The 20,095-nt window shown below is 34.1% G+C and overlaps 1 long non-coding RNA gene across 1 annotated transcript; it reads left to right on the top strand.

The window, feature by feature from the left end:
- The first annotated feature begins 6,368 nt into the window (after window positions 1–6,368).
- Window positions 6,369–7,561, top strand: LOC135071458 (uncharacterized). Its single transcript, XR_010257254.1, has 3 exons — window positions 6,369–7,037; window positions 7,163–7,261; window positions 7,475–7,561. It is a non-coding gene; the product is annotated as an uncharacterized LOC135071458 (long non-coding RNA).
- Window positions 7,562–20,095: the final 12,534 nt, after the last annotated feature.

Genomic DNA, 20,095 nt, shown 5'->3' with positions numbered 1-20,095 from the left:
TTCGAAAAACAGCAACGAAATATTTGTATTTTGTTTTGATTCAAATTAGATTTGAGTGTTGAACTTTATTTGTGTTTGCAGCGAACTTTGTAGCAAATACAAATCCACAATTATTAGGAATAATTTAGATTGTTTTTTTTTCCTAGTATGAACTAGGGTTTCGTTCGTTCGTTCGTTTCAGCCAAATGACGTCCACTGCTGGACAAAGGCCTCCCCCAAGGTTTTCCACAATGAACGGTCCTGCGCTGCCCGCATCCGGCCATCGTCTCTACGAGCTATGTGCCCCGCCCACTGCCACTTGATTTTAGCAATTCTGCGAGCTATGTCGGTTACTTTGGTTCTCCTGCGGATCTCCTCATTTCTGATTCGATCACGCAGGGAAACTCCGAGCATAGTCCGCTCCATCGCCCTTTGGGTGACCTTGAGCCTTCTTATGAGGCCCATAGTAAGCGACCACGTCTCAGATCCGTATACCATCACTGGCTTGGTTTAGGGTTTATACCATATAAACCCTAGTCTTCCTAATAGAAATAACAAATAATGTATATTTCAGCAGCCTGTTACAAAATAAATTGAAACAGAAAACTCGACCGCGCAAGTTCAAAAAACAGACATTAGAAAATTACACCAAACATAAACGCCGAAAAACAAAATCCACAAAGACAATACTAAAAACACTTCGCAAAATAAAAGTGGAAACCCAGAGCAATCCTAATTAAAAAAGTTTTCCGAATGTGACGACAATCCCTTTGTAATCCGAAGATAATGACGTCACGTATTATTGGGGACACGTGCCCTTCTAAGCAGTAAAATAAATTGCAAGGATTACACACTTTCCGTTGAGCTGGTGGCCTATAAAAACTTAACGTCATTGGCGGTGTGACAAAAAAGTTTGCAGACGGTAAGTGTCGTCTTAAAATAAGTTGTTTTGGAACGCTCCGCTCGCTTAGCTCGCTGGATTATGACGTCGAGTGATCCAATTTGATCTAAATTGATATGGATTTATAACATTATTTGTAAGTTTTGTTATTTTAGTAGCAGTTTCGTTGGTTTGTGGTGTCTGAACTATTTACGTTATCGTTTCCTGCTGTCAATCATTTAATTGATATTTGTAGAAAAAGGTATCTTTTTGTGGCCTTATAAATGAGACTACACATTCGCCACACATTCGAATCAAGGGCCCGAAATAATGCTTCATGCCTTTGCGAGGTAGCGCTGCAGTGGCGCCACTGTGGGGCGCTTGCTGCACCACTACCTACTAGTTTTCATACAATAATCGAGAAGCTCAGTTGCAGCGCCACTACTTACCGTAACAAACGCAAATGGCTAAAGGTAGTAAAATACCTAAAGACTTACCTGTTTTAATTACCTATTTTATTAAGTTATTGAATGTATAATTAAGCTCGGTAACCCAAAAGTCAAAAGCGAATAACAAATTAAATCCTCGAGACCCATCATTTGCAAATACAAGAGAAATCGATTTTGACTAATAGAAAACCAAAGTTACCCGAGTAAGCCTAGATTAGCGACGGCTTTGTTTTGAGAGAAAGTTAATCTTACGGTCCCGAGTTTAGACCCGTTCTGACGGGTGATCAACTTAGTCTCTGTATTTTACGCTCTCCCCATCTCCCTCACAATCTCTGACATTCTATAATGAGTGAAAGAGACAGGTATTGGTGAAAATACGGTAATCACGTCTCGAGTAGGCTCGCTGCTCTTTTCGTTCGCGTCGCGGTTTGAGCACCAGGAAATTGGTCCGGATTATGAATTCGACCTAAAGTGACTGCCGCGAGATGACTTAGTATGGATTGCGTAATTTTCACCTTATATTTTATTTTGACGCGTTTGTATTGTAAGAAAATATCGTGAATTTAATGATAGCTATTAAATAAAATCAGTTTGTTAACATCTTATGTTGTGTCGACTCTATTTATGTATTAAGAGTCTAAAGTACTGTCTATGTATACAGTGTGTCCGGGCATGTAGTGATCAAACTTTAAGGGCGTAATCTGTGGACAATTTTATCGATGAAAATACTTTAAATTTGGGGCTTAACCCATTTCTCGCATATTTACAAGGATTTAAGTTTTTAATTTTAAGTTTTCACCTCTTCCTTCAAAATCAAGTGATAACGTGGGTAGTTTAACATTAATAAGCAAAAATTTTATATCATGCGATAGCCAATAAAATTATCTAATATCAGATGTAGAAAACAGATACAAGTTTCATACATTTTAAGGGTGTTAGAATGGATTTAATTAGAAATAAACGTGATTTTTTTCACATCTTTTTCAGTTATTTCCCAACACAAGAAAAACCAGGTCGTTAAGGTATGTTTTATTTGCATTTTATTATTAGTATTTGAGCTATTCTACAAAACGAATATAAATTTATTAGTCTACGTCTATTAGTTTCAACGTAATTTTTGAACAAAGATACCCCTTCCCAGCGGTTTCCATAGCGCACGCGACATGCGAAAATGCACTGCCTGAAAGAATCACACAACCTATTCCGATTACTATGGGAACCGCTGGGAATGGGTATCTCTGTTCAACAATTACGTCGAAACTAATAGACGTAGACTAATAAATTTACATTCGTTTTGTAGAATGGCTCAAATACTAATAATACAATGTAAATAAAACATACCTTAACGACCTGGTTTTTCTTGTGTTGGGAAATAACTAAAAAAGATGTGAAAAAAATCATGTTTATTTCTAATTAAATCCATTCTTACTCCCTTAAAATGTATGAAACTTCTGTCTGTTTTCTACTTCTACTAGTAGATAATTTTATTGGCTATCGCATGATATAAAATATTTGCTTATTAATGTTAAGTTACCCACGCTATCACTTGTTTTTGAAGGAAGAGGTGAAAACTTAAAATTAAAAACTTAAATCCTTGTAAATATGCGAGAAATGGGTCAAGCCCCAAATTTAAAGTATTTTCACCGATAAAATTGTCCATAGATTACGCCCTTAAAGTTTGATCACTACGTGCCCGGACACACTGTATATCAGACATGATATGACTTGAATTTATTTCATTTAACGGAAAAATAATAAAAAACCACTAGTTACCTACATATCTAACACTTATGTAGGTTTATTAATTACTAGCGGCCGCCCGCGACTTCGTACGCGTGGATCCCGTTTTACCTCCTTCATCTATCTTACGCGGTTTAGACTTTTTCATACAAATGTTTTTTCCCGCTAATTCCTGTTCCCGTGGGAATTTTGCAATATACTGTTGTAACTAAGCTTTAAGTTTACTAAGGTACCTACATGCCAAATTTCAAGCGTCTAACTTAAGCGGTTTAGATTTTTCATACAAAAGGATTTTCCCGCTAATTCCTGTTCCCGTGGGAATTCCTAAGTATACTATAACCTGCCCAGGAGTATGAAGAATAATTGTACCAAGTTTAGTTAAAATCCGCCGAGTAGTTTGTTTCTATAAGGAACATACAGACGGACAGACAGACAGACAGACACAGACAAAAATTTTACTAATTGCATTTTTGGCATCAGTATCGATCACTAATCACCCCCTGATAGTTATTTTGAAAATATATTTCATGTACAGAATTGACCTCTCTACAGATTTATTATAAGTATAGATTTTGTACAGTCGACAACACCGTCATCAAACTACACTTTTAGCAAAATAGCACTTTCTTAACTACATAAAGCAGTTAGTATTTACCAATCTGTACCGGCGTTTGTATTTGTAACACAACTATTAATATTCCTCCAATTCTCGCTTCGATAACCATCACATCTTTGATATTAACATATTATCTTTGATATCAATATCCTCATTATACACACTAGTTGTTTGCAAAAGGAAGCGTAATTACGCGTTGTACCTCCCGATATATTCATTATTAATAATATTACATACAAACGTACCTCCCTTTATCATAGGATAAGCAACAGCAAAATTAGAAACTTGAAATCGAATATTTTCAACAGATTAATTTAATAGGAGCAGCATAAGTTTAAAAGATGATTCTTTGTTTTTCATATTTTATACTTCATCTACCATCAACTAAAATCTGAATTTTTTGAGCCGCAAACACTTTCTTTTTCCCTTTTGACGATATTGATGATATACGTTATTTTTTTAGAAGTTAATCTCCGGATTGGCATTATATGTATTTGTTTTATGAAAGCTCTATTGAGTATCGTAGATAGGTAGTTTTTTATTTGGTTTGGTAGCAGCCTTTATCTAAGGCTGGGTTGTTACACCATCTTGGGTAAGTACTTTAATTTTGTCAAACTTCTAAAATCTGTCAAACTACATACAATAAACACAATCGTTACAGTTACGGTCAAAGTTAGGTGATGCAACTCGGCCTAAGTCTCCTTTTAATTTCAAATAGTTTTTTATTTAAATATTCAGTAGGTACATGCATTGATCTATTTGTTGAAATTTCTGGTTAAACATATAAATTACTAACAAAACACTGTAACCGTTACGGATCGCAACAAGTTTCGAAGCGAAACTTATTTTTGGCTTAGACGTTATCAGCTATCAACAGACCACTTCAACTTTCCAAATTCTAACCCTAACTCAACAAAGGGAAATTAATTATTTTATTTTGGCTATAATCCCTTGTTTATGTTTTCAGTTAAGAGTTTTAGAGGCGGGAAGTTGGGCGATAAATTCCCGCAATAAACAGAAGGTGATATTATTCATGACGTTTGTTAAGTTTGTTTTAACGGCTCCGCCTTTTATAATTACTTGATTTAGAATTCTTTCACTGCTGCCGGCTGGAAGCGTTAGTAGGTATGTATTGGGCATTCTAATTCACTTTTTTCTTCACCATTCGCTCTCTTCGATCGCTCATTCGAAAAAAGTGAATTAGTCATGCCCAATACATACCAAACGATTTATTGTAATAATCAGAAAACTCACCAGTAATCAGCTATGCTTCAGTATCCACAACACAACACAAAATATTCACAAAACTGCACTTCACTGTTTAGATCACGCTCGATGGGAACCGCTTAGCCTGTTTATTGCTGAAGGTTTATTCTAGCGCGATTCGTCGTACTTTTATTTCATACTTCGTTCGGACAAGCACATGTCGTTCTTCTCACTTTTGCCAGAAAATGTCGGCACCCTGAACCGGAACCTTTCGCTATGGAGTGGCTCGTTCAGGCCCGATTGGTCGTATCAACATAATCTGAACTTAGTTTCAAATACTAAACACATTGTGCTATGCGTCCTACTTGTTTCGAAATAATTAGTACCTAGAAAAGAAACCTCGCAAGACAGTGCGAAACCCATGGCGATCACTATAACACTGGTGCAACACAAATGAACGATAGAATTGATTCATTTTTGATTTGTCAGCACTTGGTTCCCTGGTATTAGCGTCAGCCCGACGGATACTGCAACATGATATTATAGGTAGCTGTTGCTTGTATGAAATAATGCTACTAATATTATAAATGCGAATGTTTGTGTGGATGTGTGGATGGTTTTACTCTTCCACACAAAAACTTCTAAACGGATTTTGAGGAAACTTTACAGTAGGTATTATTGTTTATAGGTACATCAGAATAACATTATAAGCTATAATTTATAAAGATCTGTGACAAGTTAAATTTCACATGGGTGAAGCCGTGGGAAAATGCTATAATGAATAATTATGAAATGTTACTTTAGAAAAGGTTCTGTAGAATATTACCCAAATAAAATAAGGCATTTTGATAAACGCTGTTGTTAGATATTCCACAGGCACATGTTGTTTTCCTCTTTAGAACTAAACGAATTTCATATTATGACAATTTAATTTTTATTTAAAATAATTTGATTTCATTAGTTTTATAACCCTCTGGTGTGTGAGCACTGGTTGTAGGTGATATTAAAACATTAAAAGTATTTATGTTGAGTTATATTCTTTATGTAGTCATTAAAATGTAAACAACAAAATCTAAACAAACTTATTACAAGATATCAATTGTAAATGGAATTATAATGACTGACGGGCGGGATACTGTTTGAATTTTATGTGTTCAACAAGGAACCCTAATACTCTAATTATGAAATAATGTCAATTCACGTATATTTTTAACTAACAACACAGTTTTGAACTTAAAGTACAGTCACCTGCAACGACATGTGTAAAATTTTTACGTTTACATTAAAAACATAACCTGACCTAATACTAACGCAAATGTTCTTCAAAAGTTTAAGAAAGCAAGTTATAAAGCAACTAAAACAGAAACCGTAATCTCCACGTTACTACAGTTTGCAATCAAAAATAGGTTAACGATCAAAAGTTAGGTGTTAATATTAGCTTAAGTGTTATTTGTTTGCAAGATTGTCAAAAACAATTGACATTCAAAGACGAGATACCTACCTACATTTTTTATGTATTAAGTAACTCTTAAATGTTGTTATTAATAAAATATTAACGCTAACTGTACCTAAACTAACCTTTGATCACACATGCTTACCTTTGCTGTAAATTGAAACTTTTGTTTTTCGTTAAAATATTGGTAAAATTTTATATTTGCTGATCATAAGGAACATTTTTAGACAGTGCTTGTAAACCTTTTTCGCAATGTTAATTTTCACAGTTTTGCATTGAAGTTTATCTAAAAGTTTTTAACTTTTACGACAAAAATGTTTACGATTTCTTTGTCTGAATTTGCAAAATTTTGGTATAAATCGAGACCCCGAGTTCATTAAAAAGAATTAAATCAGTGTTATTATACCGTGTTCATCAAGAACCTGCAAAGTATTGTGATTGTGCTTCAACGAGAGGATTCCCTGCAAAAATCATGTTCGTAAGTTTTTTACTGATTCACTTTGATTGTGTTTATTGTGTGAGTGCTAATTTAGTGTGTTATGTTTATTAAATCATCTTTAGGTCGGACATTGAGTATTACAACAAGGTTGAAGCCAAGCCTCGAGCTGCCCGCAAGCGGGAGGACTTGGAGGACGACGAGCGCCCCATTCAGCGACCTCGGAAGGCGAGCAAGGCGGTGTTTTACGATTCTGAGGACGAGCATGCTAGCAAACGGTGAGTTTAAGTAATTTTAGGCTTGACTGTCGTATAACTTGAGTTCGCGTATTATCACCAATGATTACTGTATGTTTATTTAAAATTACTTTGTGATTAAACAGATATTTTTGTTATAATTTCAGTACAAAGACACTAAAGAAGCCCCCACCGTCTAAGCGCAAGTCTGCTGCAGGCCTTGAAAAAGATCTCTTCGATTCGGAAGACGAACAAGTTCATAAGCGGTAAGTTATTATGCAATACTTAACAGAGTTACACATATTGGTTCTGGTAGTTAAGTTTATTAGAAATCTCTTATGGATGATAATTTTGCTCCCATCTTTAAATTCATCTTCTTTTGTTTGATAGTAAAGATATTATAAACGTCATATTAATTAATTTATAAGATGTTAGTTGTACCTACCTATCATTTATTTATCGATGATTGATCTTTTCAGAGTCGGCAAAGAGACGAAGAGACCTGCAGCGTTGAAGCGCAAACGAGCTCGGGCTGACGGTTGGGAGCTGGAGCTGGACGACGAGGAAGACGTCGAAGCCAGCAGAGCGCGCGCCGCGCCCGGCCGCCTGCAGTCCGTGCTCACGCGCCGCGTGGCGGACGGCAACCTGCGCAGCACCGCCAACCTGCCCGGCGACCTGTTCGTGGAGCTGCGGCTCTACAACGCCAAGGACATCCGCTCGGTGGCGCCCAAGGATCGCTGGGAGAAATCGGTCTTGGCGCTCAAGTACCAGACGGATTCTGACGCTGAGGAAGTGAATCTCTTGCGCCAGTTTATTAAGAGAGCGCGCGCAGAATTCGTTGAGGAAGGTACATTTTTCCCCAATAGGAAGTAGGTAGATTTAGGTACGAGTAGTTTTAGTTTTTATTATAATTTGTATCTTAGTTGTAAGTTATTGAAATAATAAATACTTGATTATACTTTATAACGTACTGAGTGCTCAATCTATTTGATTTTATTTATAACAACCCTTTCCTTAAGTAACTTTTGTATTTGTAACATAAAATTAAATATTAAAAATGTCGAACAGATCTATATACTGTTCGGTTTGTGATATTTCCGTCAAAAGTAAAGCTTTCTCAGCTCATCTTAGAAGTACGATTCATAAAAATAACTCAGCCGTTGAAGTATGTGATGGTATAGAAAAAGTAGCCAGTGCTTTCCGTAGTCGAATCGCATCGTACCGATTGCGCTACGGCGCGGACGAGCCCGAGCGCGCCGCGCAGCCGCCGGCCGAGTTCCTGCGCGGGCTGCGCGCGCGCGTCCTGCAGCTGCTCCGCGCGCGCCAGTTAACTTTCGACACCATTAAGGTGAACTTTGAATTGTTTGCTGAATTCCACTTGAGAACCAATGATTCGGACAAGACTGAAATAAAGTCTTTCGCTACGGAAAACATTATCATTCACAGGAATTTTAATTTTCAAGACATTTTTTCTGAAATAGTTGACATCATTTCAACTAAAATTGACGAATTTGAAGAACGGGACAGCGGCTGGTTATTTTTACGTAATTGTCACTTGGAAGTTAATATCAATAAGTATAATCCTCTTCGAGCATCTAAATTTATTGACTTGCCAAAAGCTATAAAGCTTAAACGTGCGTGCATTAACATTCAAAATAGAGACGACTTTTGTTTCTTGTGGAGCGTCATAGCTGCGTTGTTCCCAGCTAAAAACAATGCGCATCGAACTTCTTCTTATCCTCATTTTAAAAACGTAGTGAATGTAAATAATATGTCGTTTCCCGTGAGGTTTTCCGATATAAAAACGTTTGAAAAAAATAATCCTAGTATAAGCGTTAATGTTTATGGGCTCAAAAATAAAACAAATATTGTTGGTCCGTTATATCGAACCCAGAATAAAAAAAGAAACCATATAAACTTATTGTACATAGAAAGAGGAAATTGTTCTCATTATTGTTTAATAAAAAATCTTACTCGTTTAATGAGATCGCAAATAACTAAGCATCACGGCAAAATATATTTTTGTGACGATTGTATGATATTTTTTGAGAATGAACATAAATTAAATTCTCATGTGTGTGGTGGTGTCACCACTATTTTGCCGAAGCGTGGTACACTTATTGAATTTAAGAATTTTGAAAAAATGCAGGATATGCCGTTTGTAATATACGCGGATTTCGAATCCCTTTTGCAAACCAGTCCGGATGGTCCGAGTTCAAATTGTACCGAAACGTTTCAAAAACACATACCAGCTGCTTTTGCTTATTACGTTGTCTGCTCTTATAATAGTTTATTAAACCGTTACGTATCTTACCGCGGTGAAGATTGTGTTGAAGTTTTTATAAAAAATATTAAGAGAGATGTATCAAGAATATTACAACTTTACAAAAATCCAATCCCCATGAAAAAATTAACAAATTACGAAGTGGAAATGTTTCAAAAAACAAAATATTGTTATTTGTGCAATCAATTATTATTTGACGATAGAGTTAGAGACCACTGTCACCTGACAGGCAAGTATCGCGGTGCGGCACATTCTTACTGTAATCTTAATTTTCGTTTACCGCAATTCGTACCTGTATTTTTTCATAACTTGTCGGGCTACGATAGCCATTTATTTATTTGTCAATTGGGACAAACATCAGGACCCATCAAGGTTATAGCTAAAAATAAAGAAAATTACATATCATTTACTAAATTTTTTACGACAGATGACAATAAACATATGGCGGTTCGTTTTGTAGACTCCTTTAAATTTTTGGGCACAAGCCTTGAAAAATTAGTTTCAAATTTAAATACAGAAGATTTTGCACATTTACTTAAATTCTTTCCTGAACATGAGAAGTTCGAGTTGTTAAGACGGAAAGGTGTGTACCCATATGAATATATGTCCACCTGGGAGTCATACAATGAAAAGGAACTGCCTCCTCGACAGTGCTTCTATACAAGTTTAAATGATTCTACTGTTTCAGAGTCTGATTATAAACATGCTAATGATGTCTGGAAAGAATTTAATTTAAAAAATCTGGGCGAATACACAGATTTATATTTGAAATCAGATGTATTGTTACTAGCAGATGTGTTTGAAAAGTTTCGCCACACGTGTAAGACAAATTACAATTTAGACCCTTCGTTCTATCTTACAGCCCCAAGTTTGAGTTTTGACGCTATGCTTCTTAAAACGAACGTTAAACTTGAATTGATCGAGGACTTGGAAATAATTCGATTAATTCAGAAAGGTATTCGCGGAGGAGTATGTCTCTGTTCTACGAGATATGCAAAAGCAAATAACAAATATTTATCAGATTACGAACCGACTTCTCCGGATAACTATTTATTTTACATAGATTGTAATAATTTGTACGGATATGCAATGTGTTCGTATTTACCACATTCGGAATTTAGACTATTAAATAGTTCAGAATTTGATCGTCGTGAAATCCTTGAGACACCCGATGATTCTGAGGAAGGCTATATTTTGGAAGTAGATTTAGAATACCCAGAAAATTTACACGATTTACATAACGAATTACCCTTTTGCCCTCAAAAATTTTGTCCACCCGGTTCAAAAGCTCCGAAACTAATACCAAACTTATACGATAAATTCAACTACGTTATCCATTATGTACATTTAAAAACGTGTTTAACTCATGGTTTAAAGCTAAAAAAAATTCATAAAGTAATAAAATTTAAACAGAGCCCTTATTTAAAACAATACATTGATTTAAATACAGAATTACGACAAAAAGCTAAATCTACTTTCGAACAGGATTTCTTTAAGTTGCTAAATAACAGTATTTTCGGTAAAACTTTAGAAGATACGGAAAAAAGACTCGATGTAAAGTTAGTCAATAAGTGGGTTGATATTAAAAATAAAACAAAAAAACAATTCACTGCAGAACAATTAATAGCGAGACCAAATTATCATAGTTCTACTATTTTTTCTGAAAATTTTGTTGCTGTTCAATTGAAACCAGAGTCCGTTATATTGAACAAACCTATTTATATAGGGTTTACGGTGTTAGAAATTTCAAAAAGCCACATGTACCAATTTCATTATTCTGTTATGAAACCGTTTTATGGCAGCAATTTGAAACTTTGTTATACGGACACAGATAGTTTCCTTTACTCTGTGAAGACTACTGACGTATATAAAGACCTTAAAAATAATTTTCAAACCTATTTTGATACAAGCAACTATGAAAAAAATAATTCTTACGGTATAATATGTCAAAACAAAAAGGTTCCTGGCTTGTTTAAAGACGAACTAGGCGGACAACTTATTACGGAATTTGTTGGTCTGAGATCTAAATTATATTGTATCAAAACGAAAACTAAAGAAATAAAGAAGGCAAAAGGCATTAAACATCCCGTGGTAAAGCAGTTGTTTTTCAAAGACTACAATCAAGCTTTGTTGGATAAAAAAATAATTCGCAAGAAAAATATAATTTTTAGATCTATCAAACATCAAATATTTACTCAATCTGTTAATAAAGTGGTTTTGTCATCTAATGACGATAAACGTATCATATTAAGGAATAATATAGATACATTGGCTTGGGGCCATAAATCCAGATTATTTTAGGTAATTACAATAAGTTTCTTAGATTCATATGAATAGATTGAGCATGCAATACAATATTTAGATTAAGTTTATTTTATATTTTAATTATGTAAATGTTTTAATTAGATTGCAAGCGCTTAGTTTAAGGCTAGGCTAACACAATTGTAAATTACCTATAAAATAAAATAACTAGATTAAAATACGTTTGTTGTTTTATTTAATACTTTTTATGTAATGTAACTTTAAAATATTGCTAAACTCAACCTAGGAATCGAACCCTGAACTGCTAGTTAACGAAACATTTAGATTATAATATTTTACAAATACATACCTGTAAAAAAATCGCAATCATGCCAATAGTTAACAAACGGGGTCATATTGCCGTGCAAGTTCCAGCATGTTTGCAGCGCGATAGGGTTGTCAGATATAAATTTTAGAATGTTGGTTCTAATAATTACTTACAACGCTTTGACGTTATGAATACATCATTTTTTCTGTTCAGTTCAAAGGTTACCTGGCAGAGAATGCCCGATGTATGCCTTATGTACCAACTTTGTGATATTAAAATATAAATAAATGTAGTTACAACTATTAATGTTTATATCCTAACCAATATAAAAACGAGTAAATCTTTCGTTACTTTCTCAGTACCTGTTTATTATTGAATGTGTTATGGAAAAGATTGACAACCCTAGTAGCTGGACTTGAAAAATGTTAAGTTTGCAAGAAATTAGAATCCGATCAGATTATTATATTTTTTTGTCATTCATTTACTTTTCGAGCTCGGTTGAAGCGGTGTGCAATTGCATCACAAAATTGTAAGTATAATTTGATTCAAATTAAAAGGTTATTAAAAAAAATATCTATTTCCTAATAATGTGTGTAACGTATTTTATAATTATGTTATTTTATTGTTACAGAAAATGTCCGACTGCGAAATTGTGTTCAACCAGTACGCACAAGACCCATTTGGAGCTGCTAGTGCGTTCAGGCCAGTTTGCCCTGAGCTGTACCAGCCGAGCCCCGCCGTGCCCGTGCCCGTGCCGCGGGAGCGGCAGCCCCGGCGCAGGAGCCACCGCTGCAAGAAGTCTCGGCTGCGCAGAGCTTCGTACGTGATCAACAACGAGCATCAGAGGGGGACTCGTCTCATCAAGATAAAAGTGATCGATATAAGTGGAGAATTACCCGATACATCGAACATTGAATGCGATGAAGAAAATGTAGTGTTAAGTGCACAATATGTTGTAAAAGACGATTTGGACGACATAATGGACGATACGGAAACGGTAATAAAAAAAATATGTAAGAAAATAAGTGACAATAATAGTTATTAATGTATTGAAATATTATTAGTGTATGTTATTATAGCGTAATATTATGTTAAAATAAAATAAATGTTTATTTCATAATTAATGTGTTTCTTTATAATGTCTAATCTTTTAATTCCATAGGTAGGTTAGTAATAATTTTGATAGGTACACATTACACATAAAATAAAAAAACAAAAGTTTTTTACACCATGTTTTTATTCAAAATGTAAATTATTGTCTACACACCATTTTTTAATACACAGAACATTTTTTAAAGCGCAGCATTTAATATTTCTATGACTTAAACAATTTTTAAAACTATCTTTAGAATAAAGTTCATGAAGGCATTTTAAATTAGGAATATTTTGATTGCTAATGTCTAGTACATTTTCATGCTCACTCAATTCTTTGACCCACTTAATTTTTTCCTCGCCCTTTACAATAATTTTCTTATTTTTCAAATGAGGTTTTATAATTCTGTGGAATTCTCTATAGTCAATGATGCCTTCGCTCCAACGATGTCCTCTATTCTTTTCTATCCACCTCACATGTCGCTTCTCTTCATCAGTTAGCGCAAAAAAAGGATATGGTGGTTTTATTAAAAATATTTCTGTATGTTGTTGAGTAGCTAAAGCTAATTCTTTGATTATAAATTTATTATGTTTATCTTTAAATCCTTGCAAATCCAAGAATATTGTGTTACAGTTCATGATATTTTTTTGACAATATTACTCAAAGGCTTATACTAAAATATGCAATCGTTTAATAGTAAACAGTAAGCAGCCGTTTGGTCAGGAATTTCTTGATCTGACTCTATTTCAACTCTTACATCAATGGAACCTTTTAATGTTTCGTGTTGACGTGAGCAGTCAATCACAAATAAAGGAGCTACGTCTCTGAATTCCTTCAAACTCATCAACGGCTCTGGTCGACGTCCGTGATAAGACTGTTGAAATCTTGCGTACTGTTCGTATAATAAAGTAATCTTATCTTCTGAGAAACTAACATTTAGCCCTTCATATGGATAATATGATGAGTTTAAAAAAACTCTTATGTCACGCACATGACAATGATCAAACTCAGCCATTGACAAATCACTCCTATGTTTTCTATTTGTTTGTAGAGCTATAATAACATATCGCGGTTTTTCCAATTGAGATGATGTTTTGATGGACCACGTATGTTTACGTGTTTTTGGCAATAAAGGATATTCGTATAAGTCCCAATTGCGGAATGCTAAAGTGATAGCTCGATCTTTTTCCAAATGTTTTAATAGATTGATTCTTTCACGGTCTGATACTTTAATATGAGGAACCCGCCAAACAATTTTATTAATTAATATATCTTCTACAACTTCACCCGAGTTTAACTTCAAAGCGTTGAGATTTGTATTGCTTCGCAACAGCACTAGCTCATGTTTACAGTTCATTATGATTTTTTCATAATCTTCAGCAAAACCCAACATTTTGTTCAAAGGTATAGACGCAGAGAATGTACCATCGCCAACATTAGTTGTGCCTGTAGTTGACCATCCCCAAGCTCTCGCGCTTTTGGATTCATTTTCATTCAAGGATAGATATGACTTCATGGTTGTTGTAATACCTGCATTTTTAACTTTATCTATTTCTATTCCATTAAGTTCATATCGGATATCTTGAAATAGAAATAATATCGGATTATTTACAAAATGCACACTGGATACTTTTTCTTTTTTGCTGTTGTAAACCTTCACTTTGCCTTCGATATATAAAGTGCTGAGTGACGGTAACACATACAAGTCTTGTTGATTTATAGGTATTCTTATTTCATCATTCTTGTTGAAACTTGTTACATACGGTTTGTATGAGTGATATTCAAAACTTTCAATGCTGTTATCGTACGACGTTTGTTGAGATATATTTAAAATATTCATTTTAACAAACCTATTAACTTTAAAAATTCCTTATTGCTTTTAGTTAGCCTTTTTTTCAGCTGCACCGGTGTTCTTTTACGGGAAGTTCTTTTAGGACTGACTTGAATGCATGAGGTTGTTGGGTATTTATTGAAATTGATCATTTTGGTCTAAAATGTAAATACAACTGCACTTCTTCACCGCGTAAATTAATTTGGTTATTTTCTCCGTCCAGTAAACGTATATTAATCGCAGTAATTGAACTTTGATTAACTGGAAAATATATTAAATTCTTAGGTATTTCAATAATCCGATAACCAGGTGGTACGTTAGGAACAAATTCATAAATAATATGACTTGCTTTTCCATTCACAAAAGATCCACTAATCACATCACATTCGATGCGCACGATGGTTGTAGGTAGAATACTGACAGGGTACTGAGATTCAGTGCTTATATGTGCTTTTATTTTTTCCTTGCCGAATCCCAAAACTGTACCAAGTGAATTATTTTTGTTGAAATGAACTTCTTTAGAACAAAAAATGGTTGTCTTTAAAGTGTTATTATTACAAGTCAATTTTAAGACAGCGTTTTTAATATGACCTCTTAAATAATCACAAATATCTTGAAGTTCATATGATCCTTCTGGTATTTCGATAACTTCACTCTCATCATAATAAAACTTATTATTTCTTTCATCGATATTAGGTATCGAATTAAAAGTAGAAAAATACAAAAGTCCACATTCATAATCTCCGCGTAATTCTAAGGGTGGTGAGTAATCTGTTATTAAAGACGCTCCTCTCCCAGTGATAGACACAGTGAAAGACATGTTTATACTGACAATTTTATTTACTTTATTACATATTTAAATGATTTTTCCAATAACTTTTTAAAAATTTCAGACAAAGGTGACCACAGTTTGTAGTGCCAAAAGTTTGATATTGTAAATAGTTATAGTTGACAGGTAAGTTATCTAAATATTTCATTAATTCTAATGGTGGCTTTAAATTACCAAAACTATCATAATATTCAGCGTAATTATTCTGCTTGACGTAGGCTACCCAATGGGTTCCAGGGTTTTTGGAACTATCCAAATTTAGTATTCCACACTCAATTTTTCTAGGTTTTGATGGTAATTTGTCTCTCATAAAAACACCTCGAAAGAATGGAATATCGTTAGCGTGTTCTAAAATATCTAGATTGGTGAGTGCACGTCTGGGTAGCCTCTTTCTCAGTTTTTTGAAGGGTTCAAATATAAACCGGCTCCCTTCTTATGAGGTTTGATGTAAAGGCCTTTTCCTAGTGCCACTGCTTCCATCATCCTGTTGTGTCGTTCCGCTTCCTGAAGATTTTTTTGAGCGGCTTTCGAATCATTAACAGCTTTTGCTATACCTGCAGCTCCTCCAGCCAGAGAACCCAAAGCCGACAATCCCGCAAAAATAGGGATAAGTGGTAAAAGCCCTCCACATTTTGGAATAGCAATACGGCGTGGTAAACGTATTCCTTTTTTATTTGTGAATACTTTCTTTGCTGCCGCATAGGCATATTTAATGGCTGATTGATTGTCTATAGATTTCAATTTTTTTAATTGAGATCGTATTTTTTTCACACCCGACATAAACGATTTGACACCAGCACCAGCCTTCAGTTTTGCTTTCATAGCATTTTTTACTATCCATGATGCGATTTTTTCTCCTTTTCCAGCATCTTTTGAATTTAGTCTCTTTTTCGCCATATTTAAAAGTTCTAAGTCGGCTTTGTGTCGATTGTTTAAATCACTGTTTGAATAAGCAATGTCGTGGTACATACACGCGTTATCCAATTTGTTTATACCACGATCACCTTTCTGCAACCTTTTCTGAAGTCTTGTTCCGGGGCCACAAAATTGATATCCAGGTAAATGTAACTCAAAAGGTAAATTGTCTATTAACTTATTAATAATACCACTGCCTTCCTTCATCGATAAATTTAAAGTGAATGCGAAAAATAAGTTTGCTTAATATATATATACACATTTACTGTACTAATTCACTCTTATCAACCCAACTGTTTTCTTTATTACTTAAACCTAACCATTTTACAAAAAGTTTACTTCCCTTTCTTTTAATAACTTTTTCAATCAGATAATGATCGGGATACTTAGTTCTTTGTAATTCGTATTCGTAAAACGTGCCTAAAATTATTTGCCTGTGTTTATCTTCAATTGTATATGTTTCAGGATTTGTTTGATTAACTTTTACTACACGAAAAATTTCCGTTGACCAGTTAGGGGTATAACCTTTATAAAATTCTCCTTTATATTTACTTATGCGAACAAAATCACCAACTTTTAATTTTGATCTAAGATTTTTTTTCTGTTTTTGGGTTTTAATTATGTTTGATCTAACTAAAATATGATTAGAGGTATTAACATCGACAGGCTTAAATTTCGTTATTCTATGCACAGTATTGTTATACTCTTTCACTACAGAGTTTATATTGTTTCCTAGCCATATATAACGTCCATGTAAACTAAACAGTTTGTAAATATGAGATTTTATCGTTCTTATTACACGTTCTACTATAGATGCTTTTTTTACAGAGTATGTGGAATAGTGGTTTATTTTATATTTTTTCATTAATTGTTTAAATATATCATTATAAAACTCTGTTCCTAAGTCAGTTTGCAAATTTTTTGGCTTTCGTGTGGAATCCAATAAAATATTTTGCATTGCAGTCGAAACACATTTTTTTGTTTTCGATTTTAGAGGACTAATCCATACATACTTAGATAGAGCATCTATTACAATAAGAATATATTTATATCCCTTATTGAATTGAGAAAACTTTTTAAAATCCATAAGATCTGCTTGCCATAAATCATCTATTCCTTTTATAATTGTATGCCTACGAAAAAAATTTCGTCTCGCTGCTTTGTGAAGCTCGTTAACTATGTCTAGTTTACTCATTTTTACTTGTTTTTGCTTCAATCATGCGATCGATTTCGTTTTTTGTGTAATACAATGTACTTAAATTACTAGAAGTTAATTTTTCTAAATTGTTTAAGTAAATTTTTAAATTACTTTGAATTTTTTTCATTTCATTTTTAAGTTCTTTAATGCATCTATCGACATATTCCTTATTCACAGCTTCATCATCATTTTCAGGAGTTTGTAATCCCTTTAATCGCGAAGATTTCAAATCGAAGTCACCTGTATCTGATTTAACTAATGTTTCAGCGAGCGTGTCAATAAATTCAGATAGTCGTAAACGTTTATGTACGTGATGACCAAATTTATCAATGTTCATTGCAACCTTTCTGCTTTCTTTGCTCAATTAAGACTGTTGTATTAAGCTGATTGATGATGTTTATATTTCACATTTATTATACCAGCTTCGGACAGTTCCTCGATTATTGCATAAATTTCATTATCTACTCCAGTGTTGCCAGCTTCTCTTGATGCGAGTAGTAATTTTAATCGTTCGACTAATTCGTTTGGATCGTCCCAATAAACCAAATCGGTATCAGATTTTACTTTTTTTAAAATATCAATACCTCGCCCCTGTGAAACACTTTCCATGCTACTAGTTACGTTTCGTGCAAATTTAAATAATGGTTTTATTACATTCGTATATTTAAATCCCTTATTACTATTGACTGGTTTGGATGCATCCCAATTTCGCCTATGTGCATTAGTGTCTATAAGTAAAAGTTTATAGTTTTCCAAATCATCCTTTGAAACAATATCTAGATTTGGAATCTTTTTATACAATAATTCCTTTAGACCTTGAGTGTTTTCCATGACTCGATTTCCGATTTTTAGTGTTCGACCATCATCGTAAACACGTGATTTTCCAAGCATAAGTTTCCCTCGTTCATTTCTAACGCCATAAGGCACGTCTTTCATCACATCAGATGACGTGGACCATGATAATGATGCGTTTCCAACACTTGATGGAGAAGACTGAAGGGACTTAAATGAATTCTCGCTCACGTTATGCTCTTCAGGTGGCGATGTCGTGAGGGTTTTGTCAGATGTTCGAAAAACGTCATCTGTCGAGTTTTCTTCTTCATCTACAGATTCTTCATAATCTTCGCTTTGGGAGTTCGATGACTCGCTTTCACTGTACTTAGCTCTTTTTATAGAATGATATTGCTCAGTTTCGTCTTCGTTTATTTTCTGTTTTTCACAAGGTTTGTTTGCCAATCGATTAAGTGGATCAACAATAGGCTTAAACATCGTTTCCAAAGCAACGTCATTAGCACTTTTAGCATTTTTTATCATCTTAACTTTCCTTTTTACAGCTTTTGCTGATTTAACAATTTGTTCCTTTAAATTTCTGTTCATATTAATTAGTTTCCACTCAGCATGAAATCACAAATGAAACTGATTAATTACCAATATAACATCTATTTATGAATGTTACACCACCATTGTTAGTCGACTACTATGAACGTATCGAATGCCATTCTATAATATCCCTTATTTCGTTCACAGTCTTTGTTGATTACGACATAACTGTAAGGTTTTCTCCAAACAGTAGAGCACATTTCGCGGAACTGAGTCCATGTCATATCAGATCCTACATGTTCTTCATAAACATGTTTCAAATTTATATCGTCTTGCTTAAATAATATTATCAAATTGGAATTGTCCCTCACAAGTTGTTTGGGTATTTTAGTGTAAGTTTGATTAATATAAAAACAATCAATATTTTTATGGCGACCCATTGCAAAATAGTCCCTGATGTTATTTTGGTTTTCACAAGCAACGTCATCGAATATAATAATTGAGTCAGGCAAAGCTTCATGCGGGCTCAATATTTCACTGTTATGATTATATTTGTAATAAGATATGCCTGCAACCCTATTTAACACGTGTTCTAAAAATATGTATTTAGGTTGATACAAAGATTTAGAATACACGTAAAGGTTACGAAAACGCGGACCATCCTGATGTAACAGTAAGCTAATAACCAAATTTGTCTTTCCGCAATTGGATGGACCACAAACAAGGCTGCGTATAGTGTTAGGTAATAGTTTACCATGACGTTTTGGTACAGTTGATGACACAGGACCAACACATTCTAATTTTAACGAGTCTTTTTGCTTCAGGAACTTCATTTATCTAATTAAAAGGTCCGCTGTGCTGCAATAGCTTAATTATAATGACAATATTCATCGCGTTAAAACATTTAAATAGTTCAGTTTAAAGAAGTTCATTAGCTCTGGTATGTATAATAAGGTGCGCAGAATCCATGCATTGTAGTTCAAGCAATCATGGATATGTTTTCTGATTATTACAATCGTTTGGTATGTATTGGGCATGACTAATTCACTTTTTTCGAATGA

The sequence above is a fragment of the Ostrinia nubilalis genome, chromosome 4 (genome assembly GCF_963855985.1).
Source record: "Ostrinia nubilalis chromosome 4, ilOstNubi1.1, whole genome shotgun sequence".
Classification (NCBI taxonomy): Eukaryota; Metazoa; Arthropoda; class Insecta; order Lepidoptera; family Crambidae; genus Ostrinia; species Ostrinia nubilalis.
This window is presented reverse-complemented; position numbering and strand designations above follow the sequence as displayed.